This window comes from Halichoerus grypus, chromosome 3 (genome assembly GCF_964656455.1).
Source record: "Halichoerus grypus chromosome 3, mHalGry1.hap1.1, whole genome shotgun sequence".
Lineage (NCBI taxonomy): Eukaryota > Metazoa > Chordata > Mammalia > Carnivora > Phocidae > Halichoerus > Halichoerus grypus.
The window spans coordinates 121,032,114-121,055,166 of NC_135714.1; the positions used below are offsets into that span (position 1 = coordinate 121,032,114).

Here is a 23,053-nt window from a genome sequence, read left to right on the forward strand (position 1 = left end):
ATCTTCCTCATCTCTTCAGAATTAATTGCCTCACACTATGTTTTAACATGGGCCTTTTCTTATTTTTCTATTCAAATACGAAGTGCATTAGTTAGTTGTTTGCATTCCACTACCCCCCCCCCCCCCCGTTGGCATGTTTCTTAAGGATCAAAACCAGTTACTAGGTTCTTATATACAATAAGTTTTGAATAAATGTTTTAAATAATTCAGGAAGATTCCAGCATATAGGCATATATATTGAATGGCTAAGAGAGCACAAGCAGGAGGAATTGCAGAGGGAGAGGGAGAAGCAGACTTGCTGAGCAAGGAGCCCCTACGCGGGGTTGGATCCCAGGACCCTGGGATCGTGACCTGAGCCGAAGGCAGATGCTTAACCGACTGAGCCACCCAGGTGCCCCAAAACTTTTATTAAATCAGTAAGAGTCAGAGATAAGATTATATAGATAATTTTGTTATCATTATTAACATAAATATCCTGTATATCATGGGCCGTACTGAATTTTGGTTAAAATGTTTCTTATTTTATAAAATAGGAATTATACTGCTTAACTTTTAAAAAGGGCATAAGTTTGACTACCTTTTTTTAAAATAGGAAATACCCAACTTTAGGGTTTTCTAATGGTGTAATCTGTTGGCGTATTCAAACCCCTTCAAAATTACATATCCCGTGAAATTATGATGTTATAATGTTGTGTTTTACTGTTAAGTGTCTGAGTGGAGACTTTGCTACTCCACTCTTAGAATAGATATTTGTAGCTTATTTTTAGCATCTTCCTTGGAGTTGGTCAGTAACTTGGTATCAAGTCCACAAATAGATTTGATGACATTACATTTGCTTTGTGCTGTTTTTGGGGAAATGAAAAACATTTTACTAGAGAATTGCATGAAACATTATAGTTTATTTTAAAAGGTGTATGATTATTTGTCTTCCAAAATGAAGTAGCTATAGTCAATATGGATATGAATTAAATTTTGGGGAAGTCTGAAGATTTTAGGAAAGATTAATCCAAAAAAATTCCCATGGACTTCTGAAGCTTTCTCCATATGAGTCTCCCTGTCTTTTCTAGCATGATCAGGCATGGAGATAATCATAAATCTAAAGAAGGGAGTATTATTCAGTACATAATTGTAAATCTTTTAATTCCTACCTTTGACTCCTACAGAATGCATTCCTATATACTGCCATCTGGCTTCTTTAAAACAATATCCCGTCAGGTGCCAGGCTGGTATTATCACAGAAAGCAAAGAAGTCAATGTGAGCACATAGCCAGCCCACAGGAGGTCGTAGAAGTAAGTTTTTAAGAATTATATCAGGTAGTAAAGACTCTTTCATGTAATAATGTAATTAATAATAAGGAAGATGTGGAAAACCAGTTGAAATTTTATACATACATAAACACACTCAAAATTTTAAACATGAATATCTTGGTTATGAAAGAAAATGCTATTTGTCATAAAATGTTTAAGGGATTTTCTGAGGACAGAGAACACTGTACATAACAGAAGTAGGCAATTTTTTTTTTCTGAGAAGAGCCAGAGGTAAGTATTTTAGCCTTTATGAGCCAAATGATCTACCGAAACTACTCCACTCTGCCTTTATTCCTGCCATAGATGTGGATAAGATGGGACTCTGTCCCAATTAAGACTTTATTTACGAAACAGGTGGTGGGTGAGGTTTGGCCTGTGGGTCATGGTTTGCCTACCCTCTGCATATAAGATGAAGAAATTCTGTATCTCACTTTCTCCTATATTATTAGGTTAATTTTAAAGGAACTAAGATGCTTAAAACCAAACAATATATGTAATCCAACCATCCATTTTCTGAATGATTTCACCAGTGTAAGGAAATTAGAGAATAATGTAGATCATATTTTTTGAATGACTCATTGAAATGTTTGAAAAATATTGAGAACAATGTGAAATCAAGTTTAGGCTCAAGAATGAAACAAAATAAAGTCACAGAAATGGAAATTCAAAGAACTGACTTCTTTTTGATAAAGTGAAAACACACATTTTGTTTTTACTTTCAGTTATAATTTACATTTATCCCTTCAGAAAAAAATTCCATAGCATGTGTATAGATCAGGATAAACAAAGGAGTAAGTAAAGGTGTTTATGAAAATTGAAACAATAAGAATCCTCGGAGGAAAAAGTAATTCATCTCTTGTGCAGTCATTTCCGGCATCAGAAAATAATAAAGGAAATATAAATTGAAAGAAAAAGTATGAAGAGCATGCTTCATATGCTTCCTTGAAACTGCTCTGTTTCATAGAATTTTTATTAAGAATTCCCCAAACTCAAGAAACAACTTACTGACAGTCTTAGGGGTTGCTACCACTGAGAGCTCAGAGAAGAAGCAGGAGGGCATTTTGGATATTGAGGGATAGAACTTGTGACATTCTTAAAATAGCAACGTAGCTCTGAATTGTCTTGTCACTACGAGAGATTTATGAAAATGAATAAACACATTATTTTTTTTTAAAAAAAACTGTCATGATCAACTCGGGGTAAGAAATAGGGGAATTTTCTTTAAATGAAATCATACTTGCAATATGCAAAAAAATTAAACAGGAACCTCCCCTCAGTTGTTTTGAGATCATAAGCAAAATGTCATGTGCTTTCTGTGTTTCAAATTCTCCTTGCTTCCTAGATTTTTAGTTATTGCTTCCTTTGGGGTACTTCAAAACAGAGGCATTTTGATGTGGTCATTTTGTGCAGGCCTGTGATAGTTGTTCTTGTGTGATGTGAGGGAGGATTGAGAAGGATATTGGCTAGGTAGGATTAAAGATACATTTCTTACAATTTGCATAGTCAAAGCAAACCATCTAATTGTAAGATGCTTCTTAATGAGCACCGGGGTTACTGTAACAGGGATCCAGAAAGCTGCTATTTCTATAGGATGTTCCTTTGAAGGTAGCTTTTATTTTGGGGACTCTGTTGGGAAGCATACTAGACTCTGTGCTCAAGAAATTTTGGCTGCGCTGACATTTGTGCTAACTGAATATCACTTGTAGTATTTATCATTATCTTTGTTTTCTTTTTTAGATTCTGAGAATAAATGCATTTAGAAAGCTGAATTTGGGTATAGACTAAGTTGTAGAGGATCTCACTCAAAGCCTTCTCCTCTTTTTATTTTGGCCAGGACTGCAACCTACAGGCGTGGGTGGCCTTGAGTCACCATCTTTAACTCAATTTATATCAAGTTTTTAATTTTTTTCCTTGCTATTTTTCTGATTATCAAAGTAATATGTGTTTATCGTAGTAAGAGTGAAACTATAGGAAACCGTAAAGTGGGGGAAATATCAGATCCAGCAATGCAATTACTAAGAGACAACTCGTTGCATCGTTATTTTTTCTACATAGTGGATATAAAAAAAGTTTGAACATTTGCCTTGTAGTTTTGTTTTCTTAACAGCAGATGGTGACATTTCCCTGTGACATTACGTCAGTAAAGCAAATACTATTTTTAATGTGAGTATAATACTCTGATTTAAAATGTATCACAATCCATTATGATTGTATAAATTTGTGGTTATTAAAAATAATACTTATGTGAATGTATCTTTGAATAAATCTCCGTCCAGTTTTCTGACAATTTTGTTAAGGAAAATTTCCTAGGAGGAGAATTAAGATGTCTGACATTTTAAATATTTTAACGGTGCTCAATACATATTCCAGAAAATATGTATAAATTTATACCTTCGGCACCCTTCTGTGAGCCTTGGTGACACCGCATCCTCACTAGTGCTGAACTCCGAGGGACTACACATGGGCTCCTTGCCTGGGCTCTCCTCCTGACATGGAGATGGGAATGAATGAACAGGCTCTGTGGCTCATCCTTGACCAGGATGACGGAAGAGTTAGTAACACATTCTTGACCTTTTCTCTGCCTGAGAGTGACCACTTATGGGGCAGTTTGTGTGCTGTGTGCCCTTAGAAATGGCCAGCCCCACGGTACCCCCTTCTATGGGCTTTCTCCCCTTCTCCTGCTTCTTGCCCATTTTCACTTCCTCTTGCTTGCCTGGAATCGCACTCCTTAATGGAGTATTTCCTCTGTGTCTAATGATGATGTCATATCTTAAATTGTTTGATTTCCTTTGGGATTTCTCCTCTGACTCATTTGTTATTCAAAAACATATTGCTTGATTTTCAAGCAATTACGAATTCCCTAGTTATCTTTCTTGTTATTGATTTCGCAGCCAGAATTCTGTCAGAGAATAAGCATTGAATAGTTTCAGTCCTTTTAATTTTGTAACGACTTGCTTAATGACCCAACATATGGTCACCTTTGGCAGATGTTCCGATAGAACTTGAAAAAAGTGTGAATTTTGCCGTTGTTGGTACAATGCAGCATCCAAGTTAGGTAGATCAAGTGTGTTATTTTTTTTTTTTTCAGACCTACTCTCTCCTTCCTGAATTTATATTTTATTGTTACTCTATGAGCTTATGAGAGGGATATTTTTAAATCACCCACAATAATGGTGAATTTGCTTATTTTTCTTGTAGTTCTACTCATTTTCTTTATAAAATTTAAAGCTATGGTTTTAGAAGGTTATCTTTTGGATTGTGCTATCCCCTGGTGAATGGACCTTTTCATGGATATGAAGTGCTCTCCTGTCTTTCTAATACAGTTATCTGGCTTACTGTCTGCTTTTTCCAACATTATATAGTCACCCCAGATTATTTCCTTTAATGTTTGCATAATTTATAGCTTCCCTTCCATTTACTTTCAGCCTGTCTTTGCCCGTATGTTACAGTTGTGTCTCTTGTAAACAACATGTAGCTGTGTTTTACATTTTTGTTTTTAATTCCACCCGACAATCTCAGTCTGTTTTCATTTAATTTAATTACTGATATAGTTGTGCTTATATCTACCATCCAACTATGGTTTTCTATATGACCCATCTCTTTATGTAGCTTTTTCTTCCTTTCTTGCTTTTGTGTGCGTTAATCAACTTTTTATTATCCCCTTTTCCTCTACTAATTTGTTAATTCATATTATTTTACTCTTATGTGTTACCTTAAATATTACAACATGCATCTTTTTAAAGTTGATACTCTGGATATTAGTTGTTATATAGATATTATGATATTCATCATTTGTATATTATATTCTATCTGGTGATTTTTTTAAGAAGAGATGGTTTCAGTGTGATTTAACCCCTTTCAGAGTAATATAAACTTTAAATTATTTTCATGAGGTCGTAATATCATTGACCACCTAAGCTTGGTCAAAATTTCACAAGAAGAAAACTATCCATGATTTCATTTATGAATATCAATGCAAAACTCTTCAGAAAATTATCAGGAGAAAGAATCCAGCAACTCGTTCAAGGAGTAATATATCATGATGAAGTAGAGTTCATTCCAGGAATGAAAAATTATGAACTCCATTAAAAAGAATTCATCATATTAATTGATCTAAGGGAAAAATTATATGTTAATCTCTATAGATGTCGAGTGTTCATTTGACAAAATTCAACAGCCATTCTGGATTTTTTTTTTTTTTTAAGACACAACTCAATAAAGTGAGAGTTAAGCATTTTGTAACCATAACAAACTATTTATGCATTCACACGTACATACACACACCAACTCAGCCCAAAGACGGTATAATAATTAATGGCAAAATGCTAGAGGCACTTCTGTTATTTCTGCCAAAAGACAAAAAAGATAAGGGTGCACAGCTCTCACACTCACTAGTGACGCTTTACCAGAGTTGTTAGTCAACAAAACCAGAGAAGAGAAACTGTTATTGTAGATGACTTAATACTTAGAAAACCCAAAAGAATGTAACTGAAAAGATTTCTAACTATGATTCAATTCTAACGTCTAAAAGAGAGAGAGGAAAAAAAAGACAAATCTGACTCATTAAATCCTTTGGTTTGGCAACAAAACAAAAAAGCAGCTACTCTGGAGAAATTCTAAAGAAGAATGATAAACTGGGAAAAAGTATTTACCTCTGAAATCACCAAGAGTTTTCTTTTCTTTTCTTTTCTTTTCTTTTCTTTTCTTTTCTTTTCTTTCTTTTCTTTTCTTTTCTTTTCTTTTCAGATTTTATTTGTTTATTTGAAAGAGAGAGACAGAGCACAAACAGAGGGAATCACAGAGGGAGAAGCAGACTCCCTGCTGAGCTGGGAGCCAGACATGGGGGTTTGATCCCAAGACCCCGAGATCATGACCTGAGCCAAAGGCAGACTATTAACCATCTAAGCCACCCAGGCGCCACACCAAGAGTTTTCTAATATATTTTAGAAATTGTGGGGTTGGGGAAAAGTAAAAAGCAGTAGAACAATGGTCAAAGATTATGAATAGGTAGTTTGCATAACAAAAAATGCGAACAGTCTTTTCATTCATAAAAATTCAACCTCATGCAAAATGCTAGTCGTTTTTAAAATTTTATTTAAGGAATGTGGGAATGTAAGTATATATTCTCAATTTGCTTGCATTTCATCAGAAAACTGTCAAGGATTCACAGGAGCTAATAAAAATGGTTATTTAAATAAAGAGAAGAGGGTGGAGGGAATACAGGGTGGACAGGGAAAAGAATCAGGGTGTGATTTCTAAATGAATACCTTTTCATATTGTTTTGTTTCTCAACCATGTGAATATATTACCTTTACAGAAAAAATACAATAAAATATAATTTTTTGCAAATTTGTTAAGTGAGAAATTTTATCTCATTTTATCTTGCATTCTTGATTACTGTAGACACTGAATTCCTTAAAGTGTTCATTTGTTGTCTGTATTTTCACTCTTCATACTTATCTGTTTGAGTTTCTCATATTTAGAGATGTTTTTTCTTACCAAATTTTATAACCTTTTAATATATAAGGAACATTTAAAATTTTTAGTTCCACATTTTTAGTCTGTTTATCCTATTATTTTATTCATTATACATTAAATCTATCAATCTTATTTTGTTGAATTTTTTTAAAATTGCCTTAAGCCTATCCAGAAATCAGATGCTTACTTACATACTTTTTTCTAGATGTCTTTTTTTAAAAGCTGGAATTTGTCATATGAAGTGAGAGGAGAATATAATTTTTCTCAACAGCTAACCAATAGCTTCACAGAATCTTTGTTAAATAGTAACCATTCTCTTACCTGCTGCTTCAAGATTCTTTCATAGAAAAAAAAAAGATTCTTTCATAGAGACATCTATCAATACGTCAGTCACTTATTTTCATTTTGTGGTAAATTTTGACATCTACTAAGACTGGTTTTGTTTTTTTAAATTACCTTTCTATTTCAAAATTATTTTCACCAGTGGACTTTTTCACATGAACTTAAAAATCATAGTGTCAATTTCACTTCCTGATACTTCCAATTTCATTTTTTATGAAGTAATTTGGAAAAAAATTATACCTCTGTAATATACAGTGTTACCATTCAGGGATAAAATATGCTTCTCAAATCATTTTATTGTCCTTTTTGCTTTTCAATCTAGTGTTACTGATTTTTTATATCGTTCTAGTATATTCCTTATCATATTCATTCCTAAGTATTGTATAATTTTGTCAGTAATGTGAATTAGATAATTTCCTCTACATATTGCTAAGATACAGAATGATGAACATGAAAATAAGTGGTTATTTAATTTTTATTTTTCATTTATTTTGTTACAAACTATCTCATAGAACTTGCTATTTTAGTTCATATGATGTCTCAGGTAATTTGCTTAACTTTGTTAGTTAAATAATTGTAAAATCAAAAAAATAATTGTAGAATCTACAAGTAATGGTTTTATGTTTTTGAATAGTTATAATTGTATATTTTTACGCCTTGTTTTTATTAATCAGAAATTCCAGGGGCGCCTGAGTGGCTCAGTTGGTTAAGCGTCTGCCTTCAGCTTAGGTCATGATCCTAGTGTCCTGGGATCGCGTTCTGCATCTGGCTCCTTGTTCAGCAAAAAGTCTGCTTCTCCCTCTCCCTCTGTACTTTCTCTCCCTCTCTTGCTCTCTCTCAGGTAACTAAATAAAATCTTAAAAAAAAAAAAAAAAGAAGAAATTCCAGGAATTTCTTCCAGATGCCAAAGAACAGCCACCAGAGTATCCATTCTTATTCTTGAATACAATGGGGATACTTAGAGTGATTTGCTAGTAGGTTTGAAGTTGGAATTAGTTTAAGGAAGATTTGATTGTATTAAGAAATTATTATTCTATTCCTATTATTAAGAATTTATTATTATTTTTTTAAAAATGTGTAGTGAATTTTGCCAAAGGTATTTTTATGTCAAGCCTGGTGCAGTGTTGAAGAGATTGGACTGACTGCAGTTTGAAGCCCGGCTCTACCACTTAGCAGCATTGCATCACAACCACGGCTAGCTGCTTACGCTCTGCTCTCAGTTTCATCATTTATAAAGTGCAGATAGCAATCATACCTACCTCATAGGCATTCTATAAATGGCACATGAACTGAAGCCTGTAATGTGTTTGGCATTGCCCTTGGAATATAGTTGGCACTCAGTAAGCGATGACTGTCATTGCCATCTGTTGAGATGATGGTATGATCTTTCTATGGGATAACTTAAGATGAAAGAATTCGAGCAAAGCGAGTCTGACTGGAATCTTAGATTGCATGGCCCATCTTAGTAAGAGCACACATCTGTCCACCCTGTGTTTGAGCATCTGTGGTTTAATTCTTATCCTTTTTTTCCACTCTCAGTATGCTCTCACCTTAAAAAAAAAAATGTGTCCTTGCTTTGTCCAGTCAGCAGTATTAAGAAACAAGTTTGTCTTCTACTTTTCAGGGCTCTGTTTATTCAGTTATCAGGAGGAAGGGTAGAGTTGAATCAAATACTAATTTTTCAAACATTTTTTTTTTCTTCTAGTTCTCTTATAGTGGGTGATATTGGGAAAGGTCTTTATTTTTGTCTTGGTATTGTATGCACATAATATTTAGGAAGTTGTCAAAGCACCCTGAGGGTTAACCATGTATACATATATACCGAGGGTTAGTCATGTATGTACGTAAGCATGAACCTCACTTCCATCATCTACTTAAATAAGCTTACTTAATTCTCTTATCTAAATTTTAATTTTCTGATGCAATAGGTTATTTAGATATTCTACGGAAAAAGCTAATCTGAGGTTAACATTTCTTTATGGGACATTAGGCTTTGTCTACCTCACTGTTACCAGTAAAGCTCACTTTACAGAAATGGATTTGTGCATTTAAAAAGTATACATGATGTATGATTATCTTTTCTCAATATGTATTTTACAATTGTGGTTAAACCACTTTAATTTTATTAATATTCATTAAATGATTGATTCTGTGATAGAGATAATATTTAGTGCCACATATGCTGGAAGGTATATGCATATCCTTGCTGAGAGAGATTTTCTTTAAAATGGAATTCCTTTGGAAAGATGCTGCAGATCCTCTGAGCCTCAGTCTACCCTCCTGGGCCATGCTTTTAAGCCATCTCTGTTCCACTGGGGTCAGCTTCCTTTATGCCACCTCCCCACTGCCTTTTCCGTGCACACTGCTGGCTCTTTCTCAGTCATCTTCTATGTTCTCTTGTGGGTTTAGGCAGAAATTTCTGACTTCCTTCCAGAGAGGAGGCTTTGTTGTGTTCTCAGTCTTTTTCTCTGCCTAGCTAATCCTCACCTTTGTTTTTCTATCACATTTCACTGCCTCTAGAATGGGGTTACCCATCACATTGGTATCCATTAGGAATTTCAAAGCAGAGAGGCAGGACCAAACCTTCCCCCAAGTGTACTCTCCACTCACTTTCCCAAAGATATCAACCCCTGGAGGGAGAATTCACTGCACAGATGTCTTATACTACCTGTTTCTCTTAGCCTTCTTACCCTCCTCACTGAAACATGTACTTGCATTACATCTTTCTGATCCCAAGGGTAGCCTGTTGTCTAGTGTTTATACATAGATCGTATTTTTACTCTCTACTGTGGAAGAAGCTCTGTCTAGACCAACTTACATTTTCAAGGTAGGAGCCTCTGGAAAGCTATGTGGTAGGGATCTTCCAAACAGGAGTAAACACTGGTTTAATTGAGAAGAGCGTAGTATGGTGGCAAAAACATGGATGCAAGCCAGGCTGCCTAATACCTGCTGCCACGTATTAGCTTTGTAACTTTGGGCAAATTATATAATTTCTCCGTTCCTCAGATTTCTCATCTTTACAATGATGATAATAGCATTACCTTCCTTATAAAGTTGCCGTAATAAAAAAGTTAATTAAAAATATATGCATAGCTTGGAACAGTAACTGATAAGTAGTACTTGATTATTTGTTAGCAATTATTCTTTTAATATTATTAATCATAGTAAAAAATTATCCTTCTTTTAGATATTTGAAGGCATGGAACATAAGTAGAATGTGGTAAAGTGATTGACCTAACTGGAGGGAAATAAGAAACTTGCTATTGGCAACTAAATGGAAAATTTGGAAATGCACGTGCCTGAGTAAGTAGGACTTTGAAAGTGTCATAGTATGTATGTATATATGTATTTATTTACTGAAAGTGCCATAGTATTTAGACATACAATAGTAAGCAGTAGGAAGACTTGATAAAATTTGGGTGACAGTAATGTTGTTGTTATAAATGAACCCATACAGAATACAAAGAGTAGAATCAAAGAGTGAGAGAAAGATTGTAGTTAAGACAATTAAGCCTTAAGGACACACAAGCTCAGATTAAGTTATTGGAAATAGCAGCAGGGATCCAGGAGGACATAGAGATGTGGCTGACTGGGGTCACAGAGGGGCTCTGGCCAGTGTTGAATAGGAGAGAAATGGAGAGTAGTCAGGAGAGGGTCTAGGGAGAATTTTTTTTGAGGGGGAGGGGGAATGTGTGTTGGGAAGTATTCCTTTCTCTGCTGTAGTCTATAAGAGTTTTTGTAGGCCTGGACAAGAAAATTTTAATTTTCGGTTAAGTTTGAGATAGCAATAGGCTATTCAGGTAGAAACATCCATTGGTCAGGAATTGACAAATATTTTGTGTTAAGGGCAAGAAGGTAAATATTTTAGTCTTTGTGCGCTAAATATGGAATCAGTTACAGAATCTTCTTTTTAAATGTCTTAAACTCTTCTTTTAATTTTTTGAAAAGGTAAAAATGTAGAACAAAAACAAGCTGCAACCTGATTTGCCCCCCTAAAGACATAGTTTGCCAACCCCTGCTGTAATTTATTGCAAAAGAACAGAACCTTGGCAGAGTTGTTGGAGTTCGAGATTTCGATTTTGATTTCTTCATCTTCAGCATCTATATAATTTGAGAAATCATTAGTGAGCATGGATACATGTATTACAGTATTCTAACTAAAATTGAATAGTGTTGTGAACATAAAATTACATAAATATTTAAAATAAAAGAATTTTTGCCTAGAAATAGATTTTATAAAATTATGTTTGTCTTCTTGTAAGTCCTGTAAAGTTACTTTGTAAGAACTTCTCTTTCAACTAGATACCAAAGTAAGTTCAGCAAAATTAATATAGATATGTTTTTAAAATTCTGATGAGAACTTAACATAACCATTTCAGAGAATTCATGATTTCATAGTTCCATGGAAATTAACGCAAAATTATGTTTGACTTGCTGGGTGTCACAGAGACGAAAAGTGATACCTTTGGTCTATGATGCTCTCATCATGGTAAGTGATGGAATGAAACAGGACATAAGAACTGTAGCCAACTGCTCCTGGCTTTAAGACATTGAGATTATTTATGTTTTAACTGTGGGGTTGGAGGGAGTTGTATTCGTTTAAAACTGACCAAAGTGAATGCGTATAGAAAGAATTTAATAAAACAATTTGAGTTCTTTAATTCTATCCAAATTAACCAGAATCAATGGCACAATTTAAAGAAGCCTCTTAAGTTAGCCAAAATTAATGAGTCCATTTATTCCCTCGATTCAAGTAGATTACTACAGAGTGAGTACATTTTCCTAACTGACTTTTATTGATTGTAAATTTAGCCAAGGCATTTTGCATTTTACAACAGATTTCTAAAGAGATTCAATCTTTTCCTATTAAAACCTAGAAATTATTTTGTTTTATTTAAGGTGATGCTTTATTTCAGATAAACTTTTGAAATCCACAAAGAATATTAAAATGCAGAGTTGAGATTAGAGAGAGTAGTTTTAGATAAACTTAATATTACATTCAGTTTCAATTTCTCAATTTTAAGAGAAACATTGAGAAATAGAATTTGACTTAGGAGAGGACAACCAAGAATACAAAATATCTAGGTACTAATTCAAGTGAAAAAATAGCCAACAACGATCATGGAAAAGTAAGACCTTGGAGGGGCTGGGTGTGGGGGTGGGCTACATGTATATCATTTTTCTTAAATATTTAAAATAGCAGAGGAGGCACCAATTGATTCATTCATCCATTCATTCCATCTATCTATCCATGCATTCATCCATCCGACGTTTGAAAAATACCCTTCTTTATTTTGGTCACCATGCATGTGCTTGAGATACAAAGATGGATTAGATAAGCCCTACCTGAAGAAAGTCACAGACTAATGGGGAGACTCAGTTTTGTGGACACACTTACTAACTGGGTAAACTAATCAGCCTTTGTTTCCTCCTCTTTAAATCTGGATAGTAAGAATAACTAGCTCATAGGTTATGTTAGGAAAAAAGGAGTTTGTGAAAAGTACTTCAGAGTGCTATGGAAGGTTAGATGATTTCATGTTAGAGTCTGAGGGATATATTGACAAGGAATTACGAACTCCTATTTTCTAAATCTTGTGATTGAAAAATTTATATATAGTGACCCAGTTATCTGTTGCTATATGACAAAACATCCAAACTTAGTGCCTTAAAGCCACCACACTTTATTATTTCTCATGATTCTGTCTGTCGGCTGGTCAACTTTTCTGCTGGTCTTGTCTGGTCTTATCCAAGGTCTCCTCACTCACATGTCTGGGAACTTGGGACTGGCTCTGCTCTGAGTTTTTCTCTCCACGTAGTTTCTTCATTAGAGGTTTCCCTGGATTTTCTTTCATGGCAGCGGAAGCATTCCAAGATGGAGAAAACACAGTGGCAAGGCCTCCTAGAACCTAGCCTTGGAGATTGCTCATTGTTTCTGTCACATCCTCTCAGTCATAGCAAGTTCTAGGGACACGGCCAGTCCAGATTAGTGGGAGGAGAAATAGACTCCACCTCTCGATGGGAGGAGTGGTAAAGTCACATTGTATAAGGGCCCAGGGATGACAAGGATTGTTGTGGCCATCTTCGTAACAGGGTGGGTTTTCATTTCACATCTGATAAAATGTAACTATTTTTCTATATACAAGGGCTAACAGTTGTATATTTTTTTCTGTACTTCAGTAATCATTACTAGCACATAATAATATGAGGTAAGATATGGTTTAAGTTCTGTACAGCTCATTGTAATTTTTATAATTAAAGAAAAATTGTAGCTACTTCTAACGAATGTGTTGAATGAAGGATCTGTTTGTATCTCTGAGGAAATCTACTAGTTTGAGAGTTTTAAAGTCTTGTTAGTCAATCATTATACTATCTAGAGTGGTTTAGCAATAGGAAGTAAATTCTTAATAGCTGTCACTTTTATTCCTTGATGACAAAAATGTAAATATATTTTAATTCAGTTTTTTTTTTTTCTCTCTCTCTCAGGGTATAACCAAGGCTTAAAGAGCATAGAATAGGGATGGGGAGTGATTTTAGTTTTGTGTTTGTTGTTTTAATCTAGTAGTTTCAATGTCATTTCAATTGGCTAGAGTTTCCTTACTTTTTAAGTGACTTCACAGCAAAGTATTTTGTTGCATATATCTTTGTTGTTTTATAGTCTCAGTGACTTTGTAATTTATATACTACAGTATCTTGTGGGTATGTATGACAAAACGGAAACACAAACTTGCCCATTTTACTAAAAACAAGGGTTTTCAAACATTTGGGAGTAGCAAGAATTTTCTGTTGAAAAATATTCACAGGATCTAGATTGAACAGTAGATTTCATACATAAGAGCAAACTTCATACATAAAATCAGGGAGGGCTCCTAACCACTTCTAGTTTGGCAATGCCCAATTTAAAAACACACAAAAACAGTAATAACAAAGTAAAAGTATTCCAGTTTATAGACAAGTATATATGTTGAGTATAGCCTTAGTTTTAGGGAATGTCTTCATTTTCTTGAAAACACAACTCAGTTTCTTATCTTCTAGCTTTTAGATATGTGGCCCCCTCCACTTGGAACTCTCCCATCCTCTTTTCACTTAAGGACTGTCTGCTTGCCCTGGAGGTCCCAGCTTCCATGTTACTTCCTTCAGAAAGTTTTTTTCAGGCTAGACACCTCTCTTGAGTGTTTTCATAGTGTCGTCCTTTAGTAATTCCCACTATTATGTAATAGCTGTGGGTTTGTCTTCCTCACTGGACAGTGAGCTCAACAAGGACAGGTATGACATTGACCTGGATCACCGCCATATCTTCACTTCATAGCCAGCACTTAGAGCATTGCAGTGGGCGATTGATATTTGTTGAATGGATTAATTTGGGGTAGACTGATAAAATTTCCTTCTTTACGTATTTTTCATCCAATTACAAATACATTCAGCCCAACTATTCACATTCACATGGTCTCTCGTTAAAGGGTAGCTTTATGCGAACCAGGATATGATTTTATTTGATTGACTTTGTATTTTTTGGCAATTCCCTTAGCACATTGCTCTGGGAATTATGGTCACCCAAATCAAATACCTCAACTTCGCCTTACCTCCTCACCATATTTCCTGTGTTGATGATCTTTCTTTGCTTCCAACAGCTTTCTACAGCTTCCTTGCACTCTTTGGATGGATAATAACCTCCTGGTACCACTGTCCTCAGAGCTCCCCACTATTAGATGGCGGTTCTTTGAACACATCTGCCTCTTATGACACATAAGAGGTAATGTGTTTATTTCTTCTCACAATGTGTTTCCACTCACATTCTGTAATTTGCTGCCTTTCCCTAACTTTTGTCCATTTGCCTAACATACAAAACATCCTGTCATCCTGAAAATAGCCTCATGAATTCACTCTCTTTTCAATTTTATTATGTGGTTTATCTCTCTCAGAACAAACACTCTGGTTTCTTACTCCATTCCAAATATTCCAGCATAATTAACTATCTGTCCTTCTCTCTCAACACACATTTGCACTTCGGTAACTGCACATTATTTGGAGTAGTTCAACAAGTCAGCAAATTGAACATTAACGAAGCACTTGATCTTTCTGTTTGGGTGCCAAAATTTAAAATGTTTCACTAAAGTTGATACTAGATTTGTGCAGGTTTCAGGTAATTCTTCAGGTGCTCTTTATTGTAGTAGAGAGCTACAACCTAGAGCTCTTGGGACCTTTGCTTACTGATTAGGATGCACATCCTTTTTGTTGTGGTTACTTTATGGTCGCTTGAAGTGTAGCAAGTATAGGATGCACATACAAATTAACAAGACTGCTTTTCACATGTGCTATGTAGAATCATCGGATTGTTTTATTGTGCTATCTCGTATAAAAGTTCATTTTAATTTCACAGACCTGTAAATCTGTTCAGTGTATAGGGGAACAAAGGCAGAAGTATTACCCAAACAAGTTTGCAGAGGATCTCAGAAAGGTTGACTTAGAAAATGTGTCAGAAGTCTCTGAAGTGTCATAAAATGAAGTATTTAAAGGTACAGTAATTGCGTCTTGAATTCTTACTGCATGTTAAATACTGTACCAGGCACATGATGTGTCTTCTCATTACAACCATTAATGATTTTGTATTTTATGTTTTTCAGAAGCTCTGGAAGTTAAATAAATTTCCTTATATATTAGTTTTCTATGCTGTATAACAAATCTTTACGAACTTAGTGACTTAAAATTACACCTGTTAACTATATCACAGTTTTGGAGATCAGAAGTCAGACAGGCTCAATTGGGTATTCTACTCAGGGTCTCAAGGTAGAAATTAAGGTTTCTGCCAGGCTGGGCTATTATCTGGAGGCTCTGGAAAGAATCCATGCCAAACTCATTCAGCTTGTTGGCAGAACTTAGTTCTTTGTGGTTGTAGGAGTGAGGTCCTTATTTCCTTGCTGGCTATCAGGAAGAGTCATGCACCACTCCCAGAGGCCACCAGAATTGCTTCTTACAATGGCTCCCTCAAAGGCATGTGTAGTCCTTCTTATGATCTGAGCCTCCCTGGCTTCCGCTTCTGCCACCACACAGAAAAAAATTCTCTGCTTTTAAAGCCTCGTGTGATTAGATTAGCCACCTCCTCCCCACCCCCTTCAATAATTTCTCTATTAAGGTCAGCTGTGCCTATATAACATAACACAGCCCCAGGGGCGATCCTTCATCATATGCACATTTGGGGTGGGATTTTGGGGGTGGGATGGGGTGTATAATTCTGCTTGCCACGTCCTATTACTCAAAACAGTAATTGACAGATCTAGAGGTCAAGCCGGGGTTTTGGTTGAATGATAGACCTTTGTCCCCGTATCACATTGATCAGAGGGTTGGATGTTATCCGTGGGCATTATGGAGACCACTTACTGCTATACAGTCAGACTGTGTTGGTGCCACATGGTGCTATCAAAGGTACCAGCTCACGGCGTTCCCACACAAGCTTTCCATGCACATGGGTTCCGTAAAATAGGAGATCCAGATGGTCAAGAATCACGGACATTAGGTTTTGTTATGCTGTCCATATTTCTGTGATTTGCACTAATGTTGGTTGAGTCTGCCCTGTTTGATTTCAAGCTTTGGTTTCTCCTTTGTACCCTGTCTCCCCCCTGCTTATCTTTTTTTTTTTTTTTAATATTTTATTTTTATATTTGACAGAGAGAGACATAGTGAGAGAGGGAATGCAAGCAGGGGGGGTGGGAGAGGGAGAAGCAGGCTGCCCACCAAGCAGGGAGCCCGATGCGGGGCTCTATCCCAGGACCCAGGGATTACGACCTGAGCCGAAGGCAGATGCTTAACGACTGAGCCACCCAGGTGCCCCCCCCCCCCCGCTTATCTTATAAACACACTTTAAAGAGTTGGTTAACCAAGAGTCATGCTCATTTCCATTTCTTCTGGAAGTTTGAGTGCAATCATAGTTTTTCTTTTTATTTATATGCTTTTAAGAAGCAATTGAGTTGAGTGACTATAATTCCTATAGCAGTGTGCTAAAGATCGCTGCAAACTGCCGAAGACATAAAGTCAATTAAGAAAAATCCCATTCTCAAATAAAGCTACCATTGACTGGAGACCACATGGATTTTTATGAAGCAGAATATTTGAAGTGGTGTACACTACGAAAAAGGAAAACAGATTAAGTTTTCCTTTTAAATAACATAAACAATTTTAAATAACATAAACAATTATATGGCATATATTTCTTAGGCTGTTGAGGACAACTTTTTATCAGAGAATCATTGATTTCTTTATTGGCAGCTTTGAATCTTCTTTTTTTCCCCCTCATTAAGACGATAATAGGCATCTGCTTTTTTCCCCATGATTTAACCAGGTCAAACAGCCTCTTAGACTATAACCTGCTCAATTGTATTGGGAACAGTGTAGTTTGTGTGTGAAACAAAGTCCAGTCCTGGTTTTTCTCAATAACTACATAATTTGGGATAAGTCACTAGACATCTCTGAACTTTATAGTCCCCAGCTATTAAATAAGCAGTTTTCTAAGTTTCTATTATTTTATGACGTATTTTGGTCAGTTTCTGAGTTGCTGGAGTTTTTTTTGTGTTTGTTTGTTTGACTGCTTAGAAATTTGTTTGCTGGATCTCATAAAGACACATGAAAAAATTTTATAGTTGAACCTGTGTGAATATTATAGTAAAATTCATTGGAATGAGTATGGAGCTTGTCATACTTAAGTTATAGGATTTGTTTTCTTTCTTCACACAAGAAAACTTTCTTGGGGTCCAACTTTTATGCACACTTTGCTCTTCTCAAATAAGTGTTCCATTTTTTTCTTGTTTCTCTTTATTTTACCAGAAATATCTTTTACTTGGCATGCTATTGGTCACAAAATATGCATGATTGTTCTTTAATGAGAAATTCCTGTTTCTGCTCTCAAGGATAAAGTACTGAATATTAAAACACAGACATCATTAATGGCAGACGATGGCCAGAGTTGTTATGTGTTGTCTTAGCAAAGTTGATTTTGCCTTTCTTTGTGAAGTATGTGGTATGAAGCTCTGGTATTGCCATTCTTATGGGTTCTCCACCAAGTTGATGGCCCAGTTGTGACAAGTCAAAGCATCCAGCTGATGTTTTAAAGTGTTAAAGAAAATTAAATGAACAGTTAAATTAGAAATGGGGTCTGAGCTATATAACTTCTCTCCCTGGAGGGGAGGATATTATGGGCAACATGCACATAGGGAATGATTTTTCTGGTAATAAAGTTTGGAAAATGGCAACCAAAACAGAACAAAATGATTCATGCTGTCATTCAGTGTGTAGAGAACAAAAAGAGTTTTCACTGTGTAAGAACCTACACTACTATATGTTTGCAGTGATGCCTTAGTGTAAGGGAAAACAGCTGTTTGTCTGTTTTTCTTTTGGTTTTATTTTCTTTTTACACTGCCATTCCATCAATACGTGGCTTCATAAAACTGTAGGATTCTGATAGGAAAACTACCGAGTCCATGTGCTTTGGAAGCCAATGTGTTGATTTTCTAGCTGGATAGCAATATTTTATTATAGCTGGAGGGAGAGTGTGACTCTGAGTGTTCAAGGCAGGAAGCCTAATGCCACCAATACCATGTCCAGAAGTGAGCTACCTCCTGTGTTTTATGTGCTTCGTTCCACTGAATAAATATTGTATTACTGTTTTTATTTTTTTGTTGTTCTTTGAATATCAGAGACTTGTCAGTTGGTTCTCTTTCTGTCGAACACTTGATGGAAAGTTTTGTTGTAAAGCTTCCTTTATGGAGATGGCTTTATGTCTTGGCTATAAAGGAAAGTCTTATAAAATGTGATCGGAAATTATCTTTATAAGTTGCTGCCCTGTGTGCCATTAAAAACTCAGAACCTGAGTGTTAGTTTTAACTCAGAGCTGTGTTTGCCCAGTGTATTTGGACGTATCCTTCATATGACCACTTTCTTCCATACAGAACTCCTCTCCCACCAGCCTTCCTTCAGGGGCTCCATAGTCTTGTTGGACCCATCCATGCTGTACATTAGACCCAAGCTTTCTGGGTGTCTTCCTTGGATATTTACACTGTCAAAGACCAAATATCATTTATGTTCAGTAATTCACCTCTTTTGTTACCCTAGGCATAGCTCCCAAGAACTGCCTCAAACCAGGGAATCCTCAGTGAGTATTAATTGAACATTTTGGGGAGATTTCTTAACTGAAATGAGCGTCCTTTAATGAAAATTCTTCTATATTAAACTTTTTCTCCACTTACATTTTGTGGCCATGTCACCCTGTCTTTGTATTCTTATGGGCTGACATCTATGATATTCAGCTCAGCCAGTACACACCTAAGTTCTGCGACTTATTAGCGGTCCTGTGTTGCCTTCCTTAAGCAGAGCCTGAGAGACTGCCTGTTTGCCCTTCTTGTGTATTTTTCTTCTTTCCCCAAAACACCTTTTGATTTTTGCTCTGAACTCTTACATGAGATGCACCGTGAACGTGGTTTCTTTCCTTCTCTTTTTTTCGTGTGAGTTGGCATGTTTAATTAACCGAAGTTAAAAAGGAAGAGAAGACATTTTTTTTTCAAAGGGAATAAAAGTCATACTAATCTTTTGCTTTTCCTGGAAGCAGGTTGCTCAGCAGCCAAAAGGAGTCTAAAGTATACAGATATTTCCTGACATTTTCCCTTAAAAATAAATAAATAAAAGGGTACATGGCAGGCCAGGCAGGCGGTTTCATTGTGCTTTAATGGCCCATGGTAGCCCAGATGTTGAAATGCCCTAAGTGGGAAAAGAATTTTCTGTCATCTTCTTTTCTGCTAATGGTGTTTATTTTATGTAAATATTCAGTTCTAGCATGATAATGGGTGCCCAAGGGAATCAAAGTGAAATAACAGGATTCTTAACATATTTCTCATTCCCATATAATTTATGTTTCAGATATTTCTACTGGAAAGTGAGAAAACATTTTTTTTTCCTAAGGCAATTACTCCACATGGCCTTTTTACCCTATTGTAGAGCCTTCTTTTTTTTCAGATAATAACCCACAGACTCTCTTTGGGTGCTCGAGTTAAGTCATTAATTGGCTTGATAAGGGGTTATTAGTACAGAAAGCCTATTATCTCCATTTGTTGTATGTAACTCCCAGACTTTAAGTGACCCATTTTGTTGTTCCTGAGGCCAAGACTCATTATTTTCTTTTGGCACCATACAGACTGTGGATTTCAGTTTAATTCACAGACTTAGAGCTCATGTCGAAGTAGTTTCTGCTGAGAAGTGCTTTTTCTAGACAATTGTTCAAAATTTTTCATGAAGAGTCAACATTAGATACAACATTTGAATGCATGTACTCTACTATAGAGATTATTAATGCAAGACTTTGTTCTTTTAGTGTACCTTTCCTCCTTCAAAAATAGTTTTCTCTGAACTGTGGAGTTTTTTTCTGGGCGTTTGTTCAGAGTTAACAGCAAAGGCAAGTTTAACTATTAGCTTCCCGTATAAATTATTAATACATTAATATCCAGCTTTGTTCGCCCTCTCCTTAAATTAAGATCCATATTTGTTGAAAGAAAATATGAACACTAGGAAAACTTTACTTACTGGTGATTAACTCTGGATTTTCTTTACTGAGTCTAACCTTGGAAAATATTGATAATTGAATTCCACAAATAAAATTAATTTTATCAAGTTACAGACATTTCCCCCATAAATGTCTGTAACTGAACCAAACGAGAGTTCGTCCACTCAGTGCACAGCAAGCCAATAAAAACGGACACTGAGCTCTTGCAGTGAACAAAGATAGACTATTTTATTGGTATGGCACCATCCAGGAAAATGGGGTGCTAATGCTCAAAAATCCCAAATTCTCTGATGCCTTGTAAGTGAGGGTTTTTAAGGGCAAACTTTGGGGCAGGGGTCTCCTGAGAAGGTGGACACTGCTGATCGGAGGCCCTGAGGGTCATGTTAGCAGATGCTACTTACTAACTTCTGGTGCCGGCTCCATCTGGTCCTTTGGAGGTCTGTTTCATCTCAAGAGACTTGGAATCTGAAAAATATTTTTGTCTGTATGTGAGAGATTTCATTAGTGCTGATTAACTCCTTGTCCTATGGGTTACTTTGGATGATGAGTAAGTATTCCTATCCCTTGAGCCTACGCCTATGTGTTCCTTGGTTGGTCTGGCCATGCCTTGGGGGTTGATATGACCTCTAGTTGTTCATTCTTTCATCTGAACTGACAAGATGGCTGCCAGCTCCCTAGGTAGAGTCCTACAGGGGGGCTATACCCCAATCATACTGTGAGTGGATTTGTAGAGAGACTGAAAAATGACTAGCTTTAGTAGCCAGGTCAAAATACAGAAACAGTATGAACACTTGATGAAGCAAATTTAAAAAAAAAATACACTTAAAGAAGCAACAGTAACAAAGAGGACCACGGTCCAGAAGAGAGCTCCTATTAGGCATATGTGCTGAGGAGCTGGAAAATTTCATATAGGATATGAGCTAATTATGACCCAGCCTTGTACTTATCCAGCTAATAATTAACACATGGGCTCAGTATTAAATCAATTACAAACTCTCACTCTTGAAAAATCAAGTCTTTCCTTTCCTGTAAAAAGAATGACTGTTGATTACCAGGAATCACAAACTTACTTATTAAAGTAGAAGGACTATTTATCAGATTAGGGCAATAGTTTTTTTTTTTAATAGATGAATAACTGGTCTGAGTGTTTATACAAGCAGATGTTAAAAAATGATATGTGACTTTTTTCTCTTCAGTTTTGCATTGAATTAATAATTACTGTCAAGGACAACTGTTGGGTAACATCACTGTCTCAGAATCTAGAAAATCAAATCAGATTCCTCAGCTTCACTTTCTAGGTCACATGTAATCCTACTCCAGCCTGACTATTCAAATGTATTTTGATGGTGAAAAACTTTCCTCTACCTTTCAAGATTCTTGTGGCTGGTCTAAGAATTAAATTGACATGAGACAGATTAACAGGAGAAAATCAAATTGAACTATGTATGTAGGGGGCTCCATAAGAATATGAGGCCCACGGCAGTCAGGCAGCTGAGGCGTATACGCCATCCAGAGCTAAGGACAACAGGTTAGGGGTCTGGGACTTCAAAGGGAGGGAAGACAGTTCACAGGAAGATGAAAAAGAGTAAATTTTTTGGGGGGGGGTAATTACTGAACAGGTAGGGAGTACCTTTTATTTATTTATTTATTTATTTATTTATTTATTTATTTATTTTCTTCAAATTTTTATTTAGATTCTAGTTAACATACAGTGTAATAATGGTTTCAGGAGTAGAATTTAGTGATTCATCACTTACATATAATACCCAGTGCTCAGTCATAACAAGTGCCCTTTCGGTAAACAAATATTGGCTGGGCCATGCAGAAGCACTGATTTTATTAAGTTCCTCCCTGTCTACCACCCCTAGTTCATATTATACTGTTGTTATCCATGCTGATATCTTCCTTTCCAGGGTAGGTACTCTTAATTCTTTTAGGCAGTTAGGAGTAAGGCCAGAGTTTTTCCCCGAACCTTCTGCTTCTTTTTTTTTTTTTCCCAAAGATTTTATTTATTTATTTGAGAGAGAGAATGAGATAGAGAGAGAGAGCATGAGAGGGGGGAGGGTCAGAGGGAGAAGCAGACTCCCTGCTGAGCAGGGAGCCCGATGCGGGACTCAATCCCGGGACTCCAGGATCATGACCTGAGCCGAAGGCAGTCACTTAACCAACTGAGCCACCCAGGCGCCCCCGAACCTTCTGTTTCTTAAAAATAATCAACTTAAAATAATCCAGTGCCAAAGAGACACATTTTGGGGTGACAAATTTTGCTTCCCTACAATTTCCTCTCACCCCCTTTAATACTTTATATTCAGTGGAAGCTCTTGGGTTTTCTCCTAATCAGATGGTATTACTTATGCTGGGTCTATCTTAGCTGGAATATCCTCC

At 36.1% G+C, this 23,053-nt stretch overlaps 1 protein-coding gene across 6 annotated transcripts in view; it reads left to right on the top strand.

Annotated features, from left to right (window-relative positions):
- IL15 (interleukin 15) overlaps positions 1 to 23,053 on the top strand; it is a 77,736-nt gene that overhangs the window by 24,192 nt on the left and 30,491 nt on the right. For 3 of the 6 annotated variants that reach the window (XM_036105228.2, XM_078069257.1, XM_078069259.1), the window contains exon 2: positions 10,316 to 10,431. The exons of 2 other annotated variants lie outside the window; for them this stretch is intronic. The gene's annotated coding sequence lies outside the window, so the exon portion shown is untranslated. Of the gene's footprint in view, positions 1 to 3,087; positions 3,472 to 10,315; positions 10,432 to 23,053 lie in introns of those variants that run through there. One more of the 6 variants, XM_078069260.1, reaches the window with a different exon arrangement.